At 37.6% G+C, this 17663-nt stretch overlaps 1 protein-coding gene across 4 annotated transcripts in view; it reads right to left on the reverse strand.

Annotated features, from left to right (window-relative positions):
* Positions 1-17663, reverse strand: part of LOC131682369 (uncharacterized) — a 256096-nt gene that overhangs the window by 161564 nt on the left and 76869 nt on the right. The gene's annotated exons all lie outside the window — the stretch shown is intronic.

The raw sequence follows: 17663 nt of genomic DNA on the forward strand, positions 1-17663 counted from the left end.
GTAAAATAATTGTCTCCATACCCACTGAGACGTCCAAAAAATTGTTTCAATATTGTTCAACACAGGTCCAACGATGGACGTTCATTGAACGGTTATTTGAACGATGTCCAAATTGGTCCAACGAACGTCCTTCATTGGACGATTTTGAAACCAACCGTTCTTAGAGGGTAATAACACAGATAACAGACGTTTAGGCTAGAACAAAATTTCTTCAAAAACCTGTGTAAACTTTCAAATTGATAAACGTTGGAAATCCGTGTTTCACTATTGCCATCCGCGCAACTGTTTGCTACACGTGTTTGACAGCTGCACTCTAACTGCATTGTATCGATCACTGCGACATCTACAAACGATTGCCAAACGTGTTTCAGACGCCTGATTTATTCGGAATTTCAGTAGCGGGTATTTACACACGATTCAAATCGAGCCTAAACGTCTGTTATCTGCGGTAATAACAATACCTTTTCCATAGACATCCAAAGAGAACATGTTGTGTGACGTCATGCTCGATTGGCTCCAGCATTTGACATGTTAAATTGGCTCCGCTCAGTGTCTCCGCCTAACTATGAATATAGTAACTATAAGATTGAGCTCTTGTCGACCGACCGATCGACCGACATACGAAATGATGTGAAGACATTTGATACATTTTGAAGACACCCATTCAGAATTGTCGAATATATTCGAAAATCTGGCTGGATTCTGGCAGAACTTTTGCTCAAAAGCAGTAACCGATTCAAAGTGTTGGTTCTTGAAGACAAATGAAGACATTTATTATTAAATGTGAAAACATTAGAAAAATATATCTGGTATCCCTGTCCAATAATCCACAAATTATCTGCGAAGTTGCAAATTTTTCGGATTTTTTATTAGGCTTCAGTGAATCAAAATCTACATAAATAATGCCTACCAGCGAGAACATGAAATATTTAGTAAGAGTTCTCTTGTGGTCTCGGTTGTGAGTATTCAATGTGATTATTTTTAGCCATTTCCACGCGATATATCCACAAATGCTTACCAGTTTGTACATTCCCTTTTAGTGGTTGTCAACACTGGAGTAAATAGATCATGTGTACTGCGACGATCAGGTTTCACAGACAGAGATGAACGAATTACTACAATAGCCACCTACAAATCGAATTCGTCCATACGTACATGCCACCCATTTGGCAAAGTAAAAATGTTCCAGAAAGATGCGTTTTTGGATGTTCGTTCGGAGCCATTATATAAGGATTCTGTTGAATCTTTTCGTTCTATCTGGTCCGACCCGGAAAGCGGTCCTGATTTCTGGCCAAAACCTAGTCGAGAAGATCCTGTTTATTGTCTTGTTTGGCGTGTTTCGTAAAATGCGTCTGAGGTTTCTGAAATCTTTGTAGATTCGATTCGCAAATTACTAAACTTGACCTTTGCAGACTTACCAACATATTTTATTCCTACTGAACAATTGCATGATTGCATGATGATCGCTTCTGCCGACTTATAAGAATGCCACCTAACATTTTGTGCCACTAGGTCAGGACGGCTTACGCCATCTCCGAGCTGAAACTATGTAAGTGACGAAATCTACTGCAAGTACAATCCAATATCTTGGATGGAATTCGCAACCTTTGATTAATTGGTTGTGTGATCTTGCATCAATCATCTGTCTACAAAAAAAATCTGAAAATACGAAATACGTTTTATTACGTTATTACCGAGTTTGCTAAACATTATTACGTTATAATATCACCAAGACGAATCTGTGAAGTAGTAGTAGCATGTGATCTTCGATATTTTATTGCTAAATATCAGCAATATTGCAACACATTGGGGTATTTTAGTATGTACATAATATGCCCCAAAAATAAATAAAATATGTCGATGTAGTTTCCGCTCGGCTCGGATAGAATGCTCTGCCACTGAACTGCCAGGAAATTGTCTAATCGTAGACTGTTTTCAGTAGCAGGCGAGGTGATACAGGCTTGGTCTGTTCTGATGGCTTCACTACGCAGCTGATTAGCAACAGGTTCAGTATTAGGAAAATAAAAAAAAATTGACGTTAACTTCATGCTATTAACCTTTGACTTTACCGTCAATTTTAACCCTTAAATGCATGAAATTCATTTTTCATTGGTAGTCATTTTTCTGGATGGATACGATATATACCTCTTGTTAAGGCTTTATATCACAGAATTCAGTATGTTGCCAAATGGCAACAGTATGCATTTAAGGGTTAAGTAATTTAACATCAATATTGTGTTTTCCCAACACACACCTATTTTATTACTTGTTGTTAAACGTACATTATTTATATAAAATCTTTTTTGATGCAATCACACTTACATGAATTTTACTCATATGGTAATAGCGTTAACTGCTCAGTAATAGTTTTAAATATTTTTCTAGTTGTAGCCCAATTTAAAATCGTTCTCGATGTGCTGGACACATACAGCCAATATTTTCAACTAATGTAAAAACAGAATTGTTCAAGAATGCACTGTTTAGCTGAAATCATTCCAATCATTGCTTTGGGAAATTGCATTTAAAATATAGTATTTACAGCTCATGCAACTCTCACACTTTAGAAACAAACACAAAACACCTATTATTTACATTCGAAATAACATTTTTAGCACAATCAACGACTTACTCTTCCGCGTTAAAATTTAATATGTCGATTTGACATTAGAGAATAACTATATGTACCTTTATTTTCAGCTACTTTTGTACTTAAAAAGCACCCAAAAATATTTGTTTATCTTCGTGCTGTATTCATACAGCCAGCATTTCCAACTCAACAAAAAACAGAAAAGTATTTTAGAGATATATAGTTAAAAACATCATTCGAACTCCTGGTTTTAATAACATACGTAGTTGAAAGTGCAAAAAGTGTTTTTATTTAAACTTTTGCTGGATTGTGTCTAGGATTTCATTTAACTAATTGCTTCCCCTGAAAATAAAAAAATATTTCAGAAAAAAATGAGCTGAATTTCAACTAATGGATTAGTTATTTTTTCGATTTTCTAGTTGAAATCAACTAATCTAAAATCAGAAATTTAAATTAGCAGCAGAGCTGATTTTTGGCTTTCCGTGTAGTTTCACCGATCGAGCTAAGAATTTGCACAGTTGTTCTAGGACCCAAATGGTACCTAAAAAGTTGGTCGGAGCTGGAATCTATTTTTTGTCCCACCATAATGTACAACCTCGATGGACTACCAAATGATCAACTATATTTGCGGTCTAGCGAATCTGAATTGCTAGACCGTCCGTTTAACTCCTGTACTCAGATTCTGTACAGTCACCTCGTCCTCTTTGTTCACAGTAGAATGATTTTCACTTCCAAGTTCTTTGGATCTTCTTCAGGTTCCGCTTGACGATAGCCTATTTATTTCCCGATTGGGAGATCACGCGTTGGGAGACCACAAACATCGACTGCACGTTGTTGACGACATACCACTCCATGAACTTTAGTCCACAGTGAAACGATGCTACTTACCGAAACTTATTTACGACAATTCCCATGTTGACGGATTCGGTTTCAATGAAAATGTTGTCTTTAAAGTTACAGTTACAGATAGCCTGCCAAACCAGATATTTCTGAGCAAGCTTCGAAAATTTCATATGTTTGAAAATGTCTGCCACCGATTTTCATGTAAAACTCTTGCCCAGGAAGCTTTTTTAAATCGCTTTCGTCAACTTCGTATTGTGCGAGTAGTTCAGATTTTCGCAAATATTACATAATAATATTTCGTAAATGGAAGTTTTAGTGTATCACTGAGGCCAACGAAGACAACAACCTTTAGATCAAGCGAACAAGATTATCCCCAGTCACTAGTAAACAATAATGTGAAAAAAAAAATCATAACCCATCACCCCAATCCAATTTTAATTAAAAAGGCGCATAAGCTGGGAGTTCCATATATCCTCAAATTAGCGCAAAACTGCAATCCTTTTATTTCTCTCGACTACCTCTCGAAACAGACCTTGACAGTACTGCACAAATTGGTTGGTTCTTTCATCGATACCGCACACACACACAATCAAACTGCCACATAGTTTCAGCATCCGTGTGGTGCCTAAAGTTGCAGAGAAAAATCATTCAACTGTCAACTGTCTCATCGGGTCTAGTTAATTTCGCCTTCGAAAGAGCCCGATGTTGGGACAATGAGCGCCAATCCGAGATAAGAGCGCTCAAAGTGGGAAGCGCGAATCTAAACAGTATACAGAGAGCTGGAAATCGACGCACGTTGCAGCCAGGTTATCCGATCGACAGTCGGACAGACAGACAGACGAATGGACGATTACGCCATTCTTTTGATACGTACGGGAGGGACGGTAGGTAGATAGGTAATATGCACAGTTAATAAACTTGAGCGAAAAAATGATCTTCTCAGTTGGCGATGGCGGGTTGGATGGAAAAAAATAACACCGCATGCTTGGATCATCAACCGATTGATGAAGTCGAAATCTTCCCCCAGGCAGCGGGTCGGGGTGCATCGCTTGCAACGATTACTCAGTGCTTAATGCTAAATGGTACTTATTCCCTTGATTTGTAATAGGGATTTCTACTACATAAATTAAAATTCTTGTCGGTCCATTTTTTATTACTAATAGAGCTTATTTTCTCAAAGTTTTGTACCGAAGTTTTATTTCGAACACCGCAACGGTCAACTCTATTATCTCTAGAACCATCCCCATCAGCAGACATATAGTCTAGGCTACCGTGATCAGCAAACCCCTCAATCGTTTATCCACACTCTCTGCTGCCTTTCGCTGGGGGCCCGACACGTGGGTCAAAATGTTTGAGGTGGCAGGGGGGCATGGAGAAGTAGATAGATTCCAATTCACCCGTCATCCAGACCCGGGTCGAAAGTCAGCAACCGGAAGGGTACGTGTGAGTGCGGTCCATTTGCATATGGGACCGCGTGTAAAAATCTACAATTGAGGGTGTGTTCGGCGAATGTGCTGATCGGTGCGGGTGGTGGCACGAGGGCTGCTTATTGGGCGGCTTCCGAATGCGATCCCTTTGAAGTCTTCTTCATATCCGCCTGCTGAGATGCTGCCGGGACTTACAGCTACCAGCTCGATAGGAAAAATCGTTTGATTTCTTGTTCTCGTGCGGGCGCGTTCTGTTCTTTCATCTCACTCGCTCGCTCTCTTTCTCGTCCTGTCTCCGCAATGAGAGTTTTTTTTATCTTTTGTTCAAATACTAGGGTTTTGTGGGTCGCGTGATTGAATAAGAGGGAGAGCATGCACCAGTGGCTTCGGCGGGCCGCCCTGCAGATTTTTATTTACTTCAATTAAATTCAATTCAATTATTGAATGATGAATGCATTGTATTGTGTGTTTTTATTATAATTTACCTTTTTGTATAATTGGAAACATGATGTATCAATGTTTTATGGCTATACACATGTCCATTAGGCGGCTGCTATTATTACAAAAAGGGTCTCTGTGGCTGTGCAGCTCCACCCTCTAGTAACTAGTTGTTTTTCATGGGAGGAGGGGAGGATCGGAGACGACGGCAGTTCCTTTTTTTCCAACCGACTCAGCTCGAGGTGCGGCGGCAAATCTTTGTCCCGGTAAACAGAGCGTGACTTTCGCCTCTTGAACACGATGTTTCTTTCTGTTGTCGGTGTAAAGGCGGGACATTTTTTGGTATGACAAAAGCTTGAATTATTGTTATTATCGGTTTGGTGGGGACATCCCCTCCCCCTACCCCTCACATGACGTCACGAGTGGTTTGAGCGATTTAAGAGACATTCGGTGGCCAGCAGCTCAGTAGCATCGTTGCATTGTTTATTGTCTATCTGATGTGCGAGGGGAGAACTGGCGGGAGCGGAATCGGTCATCTACGGCGCGGAAGAGACTTCTTGAAGTCACAAGAATCGATCCGAGTTGACAATCACCTTCGGACCAAATCCGCGATCGCAGTTGGCCGCGGTGCGGCGGCTTCCTTTGTGTGTGATCCGAAAGGCTCTGGGGACAATCCTCGCCGTAGCCTACTATGTAGAGGGAGAGAGTGAGCAACTGTACACGCGGTTGGTTGTGAGTGAACGGAGTGAAGCGAATTGATTGCAATACCCCGCGGTCGTCGTCGAATGCGGATCGAAGCAGTCACAGGCAGAAGAATGGAATTGATAGGATTAATTTTTAAACACTTATAATTGCCTATGGGAAACTGATTCGTTTCATGTTTTACCGCCGCGGGAGTGATACTGAATTTGATGATACTTGTTCGGCTTAGAATTTTGCAAGTTGGTTTTTGGCATTAAATATACTGTTCACTAGTTTCTGGAACAGGCTGTTATTTCTTAAACGTAGTCACGTTTTGCCTCACTTTTTTGGATACACATAGCTCGTTTATTTATGGGTGGACCTCCGCCATTTTACCACCAAAGTATTCTGGAAAAATTGCAATGTGGAGAAATTTCTTTTCTGCAAATAAGTATCAAGGATGTTCGCGTCAGTCTATCTTCTGACCTCGCACAAAACAGAAGCGAAAAATTGCTACGCTATAGCTGGCTATACGCACCTGTGAAGCCTTTTGTCCTATATCAGTGCATAAACAATATTGTATCGTTGCCCCGGCTGCGGAGTGAAATGAGTTTGCCAAACGAAACAAAAGTACCCGTGCTACGGGATAACACGATTTCGATCAACTTTAATAAAACTCGTGTTAGACCCACAGTTCAGGAAGTGTTAAATTAGTTAAAGATAAAATGGGAGCTTAATCTCGCTGAAGTTACGTACATTCAGCTACATCACGTAAAAAAAACTGTGTTTTGATCACGTTTAGAAGCTTAGCACAGCCCGAAAACTTCATTGCAAAGAACAACATGCAACACGAGGTCGAATTTAATAACACCAGAATCAAGATCCCCGTGCATATGGAAAACGACATGGTGGACGTGCGTATCCATGATTTGACCCCGCGCACTAGGGAAGATTACATCAAACGAATCAGAATCTATTACGAATGACACCTGGAGAAATTTTTTCATCGGCCTTCCGAACGGCGTTCGTATTGTGAGGATGCGAGTGACTAAACCAATACCTTCTTACATGACTATCGAATGCAAAGGCGGACGCTAATCACATATCCCGGACAGACCCCAACATGCCAATTCTGTAATCATACAGCCCACTACGGAAAACATGCGCCGCAGCAACTAGTCAAAACTCATCAAAACAGCTAACTCTAACAAGCAGCCACCGACACTTTCAGATAAACCAGAAACAACGATCCAATTAACCAATAATGCATGTACAACGACCACGAAAACCGCTCCCAAACCAACAACTAGCATCGCCAATAAAGAAGCAAATACCGATGAAGACGGATTCAGAACAGCGACCCGTAAGAACAAGAAACAAATAAGTTGCAAGTTTTACTCTTCTCTCCCGGTCACCATCTACGCCTTCTCTCCCCTGTCCTTGATACAACTGCTGTTACACCGATTTTGGAAATAAGCCCCCCTCTGAATATCTTTACCAAGTATAAGTCTCCGATAAAAATTCAAAATTGTGTTCCGTATTCCTAGCTTTAAGATAGCTGTAATTTTTACTCTTTGTTAAAACTATTGTCCTCCATCTTGTAAATAGATTTGTATCCCTAGTTTTAAGATATCTGTGAAATTTCTCATAAATATTTGTTCCCCCTTTTGTGTACCAAACTATATTGTTAGTTTTAAGATAACTGTAAAATATTTCGTAAAAAACTACTCCCCCTCTTGTATATGAAACTGAATTCCTTGTTTTAAAATTTTTCATAAAAAATCTTTTGCCTCCTCTCTTGTATATAGAATTTTATTTCTAATCTTAATTTTTTTTCTCTTTCGTAAAAAAAAATATTTCAACATTGTAACTTCCTAGTTTAAGATATCCAAAATGTAAAAACAAAATTTGTGCCTATCAAATAAACGAAATGAATAAAAAAGCTATAATATTATTATGCACATGTTCTTCATGCTGATATGACTGCCGTATTACGGTTACGGTTACGGTAACTGGTTTTCAATCCTTCGCACGAATTACCAATTCTCAACCCTCACACATGATTCAACAAAGTATACAAGTACATGCGTATTCCCCAAGCACATTCAATGCCCTATGGATACCAAATGGCAAAACCGATAGCAAATGGCAAGGAGAATTTGTAAAAAATATTGTCTCTTTAGTATACAGGCCTTGATATGAAATTTTCTGAGTATCTGTTCCGTCCGTTGTCTTCAAGCACATAGCGTCTTTTGGAAATCGGATTCTTCCGTATTTTTTTTCAAGTTTCCAAGTATCGGAAATATTCAGGACCGCCGAGAGGGGAGGGGGAACGTGGTGATTCCCGCCGGGCCCGGAGTCCTGTAGGGGGCTCGGGCTTTGAAGGAATTATTCTATCAAATATTTTTTCAATAACATTTTATTTGAAAATTCAATTAGAGTTTCAATATTGGTATGAATTAATTTCCTCCAATTTCAATTATGCAGTTAATCGTACATTATTACATTATAACGTTTATACTGCATGAAACTAATCAAAGGAAAACTTTGAAACTTGGAACTCAAAAACGTTTTTAACGCGCAGTGGGCAAAAAACAAGATCAACGTCTTTCATGAAGCATTCATTTTTTGTGAATTGTGTTTAAAAAGACTGAAATTTACTTTCTATTTCATACTTTACAACAATTATCTCATAATTTTGACCAACTATTTAAAAAATTAAGCTAGTTAAAGTTGAAAGTTCTGGGCTCTCGAAATTGATTTTGATTCGTATTTTGCTAATTAATTCGAAACTTTCAATCTGTGTATGGGTTTCAAGAAAACAGTGGTTTTTTTTAAATGATTAGTACAATTGCGATTTTTTATTTTTTCAAGACGACATGTTACTTCTATTTCTACTTATTTTAGTCCGATGTGACTGCTAAATGAATCACAAAATAATGTATTAGAAATAAGAAAAAACTCAGCAACCTTCTCTTAGAAAGCTCGACTGGTCAAATACGATTTGTGAAGCTAATTCTGAATAACTCCACAAATCAAAAAAGAACATGAAAATCCACGAAGAAATCGATCCACAGTAATTTTTCGTATTTTTGTTTAAATACGAGAACCCGACAGTTTTTGCCATTTCAACAAGCTTTCTCAATTTAAATGAATTTTTGCATATTTTCTTTTGTTTCATATTTGCATTTTTGTTTCTTTTTCCATTTTATCCAAGTTTTGTTTTCTTTCTATTTTCTTCATTCAATCTTATTTTACTTTTTAATATATTTTGTCGCACATTTTTCTTTTTATATTTTTACCATTTTTGTGTCTTTCTTAAAATTTGTCCATTTTTTTTTCATTTGTCTCAATTTTTCAATTCGATTTTTCTTTTCATTTTTTTTTTCATTTTTGCTTTTTATCTATCGTTTTATTCGTTTCTTTATTTAACACAATTTTTACTTTCTATTATTTCTTTGTATTTTTTCATATCTTCCAATAAACTTATTGTAGTATTTCTATATCTTCTTTTTTCCATATTTTTCATTATAGGTTTCTCTCATTTGTTTTTTTCTATTCTTTCGTTTCAATTTTTTTCGTGTTGTGAAATTTTCTGTTCTCCATTTATCAGTTTTGAAATTTATGCTTTTCTTTTGTATGGATTTTTTCAATATTCACCCATCTTTGTTTATTGGTATGTTCCATTACACTTAGCTTTTACTTTTTACACAAAAAGTTCTATCATATGCTGACGTCGTTCAAGCCAATGTGGGCCACCCCGCATCAATTAGAAAGAGGAAAGCTGCCGTCATGACTGCAGGTGATCTTCCGGTGCACAAACAGTCAAACTCTAATTGCGACTCCATGGAAGTAGGTCAACTTCGGTCGGGCAAACGTCGATTTTTGACTGTTCCACCTAGCAGTGATAACCTTGGCAATGAGAATACGCCCAAAAGCGCACCCCTGTGAAACTTTGCAGAAACACATCCAGCTAAGTCCAATGCAATTGTGAAGCGAGAGCGAACAGTCATCATTAAACCAATCGAGCAGCAAGTTGCGACTGTTACAAAGCAGGAAATTCAAGGCAAGCTTGACCCAGTTTCATTGGGTGTCATAGAGGTATATTACCGACCCAATGGAGAAGCAACTGTTAGGTGTGACTCCCGTGAATCAGCGCTTAAATTGCTCAGTACAGTGAAAGCGAATCTGTCTGAGAAGTATAACGCCGACGTCCAGAAAGCTCTAAAACCCAGAGTAAAAGTTGCTGGTTTTACTGACGACATCACTGCGGAAAACTTCGTGGAAAAATTAATTCAGCAAAATAATTTTCCTCAGCCTGCCAATCTGACGGTGACACGAATTGTGCGAAACGAAAAACACACAGATAATCCGATGTCTGCCATTATTGAAACTGATGCCAAAACATTCGAAAAGCTGATGCAACTACAACATGTCAACTTGGGTTGGATGCGCTGCAAGATCTCTGAATGTGTAAACGTGCTCCGCTGTTATCGCTGCTCGGAGTACGGCCATAGAGCTGCCACATGCAAGAAGTCCCCATGCTGTCCGATTTGCGCCGAAGGGCATGAGCACAAAGAGTGTGTCTCAGATATCCAAAAATGCATTAATTGTCACAATGCAAATGTGACAAGAAATCCTGAAGATCAAACGCCAACTGATCATGCTTCTTGGAGTTCTGAGTGCCCCCTGTATCAAACTCGACTTAGAATGTCACGCCGTATTATTGACTACAGTACATAGCAACTAGCGCAACACGGCGAAGCCGCCCAGTTTTCCGACCGATGTAATCAGCAAGAATCTGCCACCGACGCCCATATGATTGACACGGAACATAGATGTTATAGCAGCGACCTTTCCCGGTCAGGTAAAGCTAAGGAGGGTATATGTCCTCCCGAAGCTACTCGAGATACTGCGCGCCCTGAATTTGGTCTACAATTGCAGCTTGCCAACGAACGAAATCAGCTTGACTCCATCACCGACTCCCATCTGTTTGCCATGGAATTTGAATGTTATGGCGGCGACCTTTCCCGGCCAGGTAAAGCTAAAGAGGGTATATGTCCTCCCGAAGCTACTCGAGATACTGCGCACCCTGAGTTTGATCCACCATTGCAGCCTGCCAACATACGTAATCAGGTCAACTCCGTCACCGACACCCACCCGTCTACCACAGAACTTGAAGGACACGACATCAACCTTTTCCGGTCAGATAACAACGCTCTAAACAAGTCAGACCAACTCGAAGGACATGGAATTCCTGTATCCGTTTCCTCAGGTAAATACAATGAATGTATATGTCCTTCCGAAGTAGGACATACAGATGCTGCCCCCGTTGAAAGCCCACCCCATTTACAGGCATTTGCTTCCACAATCACTCGATCTACCACCGTTCAACCGTCAGGACAAAACTTGCAGGGACATCTTAAAATCTACTATCAGAACGTGAGAGGGCTACGCATAAAAATTGATGAGCTGTTCGTCGCTGCTTCGGATGTTGATCATGATGTTATTGTTCTGACCGAAACGTGGCTGAATGATCAAATCAACTCGCTCCAATTATTTGGCTCAAGGTACTCTGTATATCGTAACGATCGCGATCCTAATAGTGCAGGGAAGAAACGTGGTGGTGGTGTGCTCATTGCAGTTTCCAACCGACTCTCATCCAAACACAAAAATGACACTCACAATCTCGAACAACTCTGGGTAAATATCCGTGGCCCCTATACTAATCTCTGTGTGGGTGTTGTATATATTCCTCCCGATTCCGCAAGTGATGTAGAAGTTATTCAGAAGCACATAGACTCCGCACTTGACATTGCAACTTCCATTGAACCCAACACGGCACATCTACTATTTGGTGATTACAACCAGCCTGGACTTCTTTGGAAGAGCACTCCCTCCGGGTATGCTTTCCCAGACCCTTCTGAATCAACCTTTTCGAGGGTGAGTACTATCTTACTGGACGGAATGTCTGTACTGAACATGCGACAAATGTCTACAGTGAATAATAGGCGAAATCGAATCCTGGACCTCCTGTTTATAAATGAAGAAGCTTCAATGAACTGTACCGTATCAGAGGCACTTGAGCCTTTAGTTGCTGTAGACGCACATCATCCTCCACTTCTGGTAACGCAGATTTGTCCGCAGCTGGTTCTCTATGACGAGATGGAGGATGTCAGGGAGTTCAACTTTTCGAAGACTGACTTCTCTAGTCTTCATAACTCACTACAAACAATCGACTGGGAGACTTTCTTGAATTTCGCGATCGATGTAGATGCTGCCGTAGAAAAACTCTCACTGGTGTTAAAACAGCTTTTCAGTATACATGTGCCTGCACCTCGTCCCCGAACAAAACCACCATGGTCCAACAACCGGCTACGTAAACTGAAAAGATTGCGTGCTGCTGCGCTTTGACATTACACTATTCGAAGAAACCCAATCACAAAAAGGGAGTTCATTATAGCCAGTAACAGCTACAAAACATATAACCGCTTTCTCTACTCAAGACACGTAGCACAAACCCAATCGAACCTAAAACGAAACCCAAAACAGTTTTGGTCTTTTGTGAATGGGAAACGTAAAGAAAATGGGCTTCCTTCCAGTATGTTCCTCGCAGGTGAAACGTCCAATACTCCCAGCGGTATCTGTAATTTGTTCGCAAAACATTTCTCGAGTGTGTTTAAAAATGAATCGGCTAGCTCAACTCAGGTGGATTGTGGCCTTCAAGATGTCCCTCGTGATGTAATCAATTTTGGAAACATTCAATTTACTGACGAAGACATTATGGCTGCCATAAGCAAATTAAAGTCCTCTACATCGGTGGGGCCAGATGGGATTCCTTCCCTTATACTGAAAAAATGCGCAAGCGCATTGTGTACACCTTTTCGACTAATCTTCAACCAATCACTGTCGCAATCAGTGTTTCCCGTGTGTTGGAAAAAATCAGTAATGTTTCCCGTTTTTAAAAAAGGTGATAAGCAAAATGTTGCGAACTATCGTGGTATAACCTCGCTCTGCGCTGGATCAAAGTTGTTTGAGATCCTAGTAGGAAATATGCTCTTTCGTGAGACCAAAGCATACATATCGAAGGACCAACATGGTTTTTTTGCAGGCAACCACCAATCTAGCCCAATTTACATCGTACTGTATTAAAAACATCGAAGATGGATCACAAGTAGACACTATATACACTGATCTTAAAGCTGCCTTCGATCGTGTAGACCATTTTCTTCTTCTGGCAAAGATCGAGCGACTGGGTGCTCCATCAAATTTTACAGGATGGCTTAAATCATATCTCATAGATCGTTCTCTGTCCGTGAAATTAGGAAGTAACGTGTCATATAGCTTCATCAACTTGTCGGGTGTACCTCAAGGGAGCAATCTCGGACCGTTGCTTTTTTCTTTATTCTTCAACGACGTCTGCTATGTTATACCCCCAGGGTGCAAACTCATATATGCTGATGATCTCAAACTCTTTCTCATTGTGCGGTCAATAGAGGACTGCATCGAACTTCAGCGACATCTAGATGCTTTCTGTAACTGGTGTAATCGCAACTTGTTGGCTCTCAGTGTGTCCAAATGCTCTATAATATCTTTCACGCGCAGAAAAAATCCAATTCTCTGGAGCTACAACATCGCCGGCCAATTGCTAGAGAGAGTGTTAGTTATCAGAGACCTTGGTGTACTCCTGGACTCGCAACTGACATTCAGAAACCATTACTCTCACGTTATAGCACAGGGAAATAGAGCTGGCTTCATAATAAGAATCGCCAACGAGTTTACTGATCCATATTGTCTGCGGGCATTGTATTTTTCACTTGTTCGGTCTGTCCTGGAAGCTTCCGCAGCCATTTGGTGTCCTTATACGAGCATTTGGACTAACAGAATTGAAGCAGTACAAGCAAGATTCCTCCGCTTTGCTCTTAGAAATTTGCCGTGGCGTAACCCAACAGAGCTACCACCATACATTGATCGCTGTCGTCTGCTCGATATGGAAACTCTGGCAAAAAGGAGAAATACATCCAGAGCGATATTTGTTGGGAAAATATTGACTGGCCAAATGGATGCCCCAGATATTCTCTCACAAATCAATATTAACGTACCCCCCAGAAACCTTAGATCACGTAACTTTTTAAGACTAGACTTTCAGCGCACCGAGTACGGTCAGAACGAACCCATAAGGGCGATGTGTAATGTTTTCAATAGTGTGTATGACCATTTCGATTTTTATGTTTCTAGTGATGTTTTCAAGAATAGACTTAGGAGATTGACTTAGCTTATAAGATTATGTGAAAATATTTCTGTAATGTTATTGAAATGCTGTATACCTTGTATGTAATTTTGTTAATTTGTAGTGTCAGTTCATTGTTATTGTAGGAAAAACATGCGAAAAGATTATGGGTTTTTACGCGCATTCGAGGTCTGCTTCTGAAGTGAACCTTGAAATGGGCTTTTCCCATACAACAACATTAAATTTCATGTAGACCAACATGGGTCAGATGAAAAATGGAAATAAATAAATAAATAAATTTAAACAATTTTGAATTCCATGTTTTCTATTTTGTTACATTTTTTGTGGGTATTTTTCTTATTACTTTATTTTGATCTTTTTGTGTTTTGTGCATGTTTTCGGTTTTCTATTTCATCAAAATTTATTTTTTTTCCGCATTTATTTTTCAAAGATTCATTTTTTTTAATTTTCTCTTCACGATAATATTCGCGTTTTTTCTATTTCGTCCAGGATTTTTATTTCTACCCATTCAAACAATTTGGATTGTACATGTTTTCTATGATTTTACTATTGTCTGTTTTCGGGTTATTTCCACTTGTTCCTGTTTTCTATTTTTTCTTCAATCTATTTCCATTTATTTTTATTTTTAATACTTCTTTGAGCATTTTTTTATTTTTCATAGTTATTTTTTTTCATTCCATTCTTGTACTTTATCATTTCTTCTGTTTTGAAACATTTATAACATTTTCTTTTTTCCCTGTTCTCATGCTTTCAATTTTTAAATGTGGTACTAATTTTTATGTTTTAAACATTTTTTATAATTGTTATTTTTACGACTATCTCAGTGGATCCATTTCGTTCATTTCTATATTTATTATTGTAGTCTTGTTTTTATATTTTTGCTGTATTCATTTTTCTTCCTTTTTAATTTTTAATGTTTTCCATGTTCATGATGTTTTAGTTTTAATTTCGTTATTTACCCGTTTTTCACTATTTTACCCATTTTGCAATATTTTTCTATTTCTGCAATTTTTTATTTATTTTTTCCAATTTTCTTTCTCATTTCCTTCGTTTAATTTGATTGTTTTAATTATGCATTCGGTTTTATTTTGCTATTTATTCAAATTGTTTTCACACATACAAGATTTTTTAAATTTTTACGTTGTCCTTTTTCTGTTGTTTCTCCGTTTTTTTTCTTTATTTGCTATTGGCAGGTTTTGACTATTTGCATATTTTTTATATTTTTCCATTATTTTAATCTCATTTTGTAGCTTTTTTCTTTTGTTTTATTGTATCTATTTATTAGTTTTTCGCTTGTTCCTTTTGTTATTTTTCTCTCTTTAAATTCTATTTCCATTGAATGTTCTTTTTGTTTTTATTAAAATTTATAACATTTTTATTTTACTACTATTTTTGCAATTTCTGCAAAGTTTTAATTATGAGTTCTTCAATAATATTGCACCAAATACAGGGTGTTTGGTTCATGGTTAAGAATCTCTCGGGAGGTGATAGACTGTCATATTTGGAGAAAAAAATTGTTCTACACATACCATCAAATCTCAACCGTTACAGAGTTATTGAACTTTTAGTGTAAAAAACTTATTTGTCTTAAAATACCTCTAACTTTAAAAGTGTACTTTTTATTTTAAATGTTTTAGTTCCATTCGAAAGGTGAGAAAATTTCGCATTGAGTGATGCCCTCACATGTTTCAGCTAATGAGTTTAAGTAGCCTTTTCAAAGTAATTTATTGAAAATTAAACAATTTTAAACGATTTTTCGTTCATTTCTTGAAAATCCTAATAGTTAACCTGATCATTTTAATAATTCAGATTGTTAGTCTTGATGAGCTGCTTAACTTGTTCTTTGACATGATACACTTACCTTTTCTTATTTTCATGATTTTGGGTTATTCAACTTGGATATTTTTATCTCATTTTCACTAATACCAGCTCTAATTGAAAAAGTATGGCACTTATTGTACTTTTTTTCATTTTATTTGAAAGCCAGGAAAATTTTACAGAGAAAAATGTAATAATATCTTTCAGTTAAGTGAATTTAGTATTCTTTTAGAAGTAATTTAATTTAAAGTTAGTGCTATTATTAATATTTTCGTTAATTTTCTTAAAATAGTAAAAAATAAACATCATTATTATTATCATGGAAATAATGCATCTCAGCAAGTTCTACAGTTCTTTCTTTGACTTCATTCAATTATCTCTTTTGGTTTCGACGCAAAATCGTTTTTATCACATCTTTTCATATGCAAAAATAATGATTTCGAACCCACTACATTTGTGGCGAGCTCATGCTGTGTTAACTATTAAATAGCAGCAAAATGAAAAGAGATATAGACAAAGTGCCTAATAGAAAGTTATAGAGAACATTAAGGGGCATCAAATGAACAATAGTTACGATAAATTTTGTTGATTAATAATTAGAATAATTAAAAAACTCTCCAAAAAACACAAATTTTGAGTTATTTCGTTAGTAAAAAATCATTTAGTACACTTAACTAAAAGATATTTGTACATACACTGATAGGACATTTTCTCAGCTTTCCAATGAAATCTTGTAAATAACGATATAAAGCATATTTTTTAGATTAGAGTCTTTTAAGCACTTGCAAGTCGGTTACAGGAAAAGTATAGTAATGAAATTACAAAGAAATGAGAAGAGATAGAAATATGACGTCCAAGAACAAATCATGAATCGTCCTAAAACCCAACTTTTGGATAATGGATATTGCTATTATCATACTTCATTATTTCGAGAAAATTAGCAAAAACCTCCTCAAAAACACTAACTTTTAACTACTTTACAGTTAAAAGGTTATTAAAACTAATTACTTAAAAGATATGAGAACACCATTCAATAGAAAATTTTCTCACCATTCGAATGGAACTGAAACATTTAAAATACAAAGTATACTTTTAAAGTTAGAGATATTATAAGACAAATAAGTTTTTTACACAAAAAGTTCAATAACTCTGTAACGGTTGAGATTTGATGGTATGTGTAGAACAATTTTTTCTCCAAATATAGCAGTCTATCACCCTCCGAGAGATTCTTAACCATGAACCAAACACCCTGTATATAAATAAAGAACTCGCGATAATCACCTGAATCAGTTTCCTCTGAAACCAAAAAAATCAGCAACACTACCGAACAAATGAGAAGTTGTATTTTCAGAGACTGGCAATGTTGTAGCGCACCGACTTGGCCGAATGCGTTGATTTTTAACGAATTCTAGGAGGAACAAGACAAAGATTCGAAAAATCCAAACTTCTGGATTAAATATGAAAATATTGATAAATCGGCTACTTTCAAAGCCACTCCAAATTTCGTAGAGATATTTAAAAGGATTTACGATTCAAATTTGGTCAGCTTAAACTTGACGGATTTCTTTGCATGAAATTCAACAAATTCGAAAAAACCCTCATTTGTCTTCGTGCAGGC

The sequence above is a fragment of the Topomyia yanbarensis genome, chromosome 2 (genome assembly GCF_030247195.1).
Source record: "Topomyia yanbarensis strain Yona2022 chromosome 2, ASM3024719v1, whole genome shotgun sequence".
Classification (NCBI taxonomy): Eukaryota; Metazoa; Arthropoda; class Insecta; order Diptera; family Culicidae; genus Topomyia; species Topomyia yanbarensis.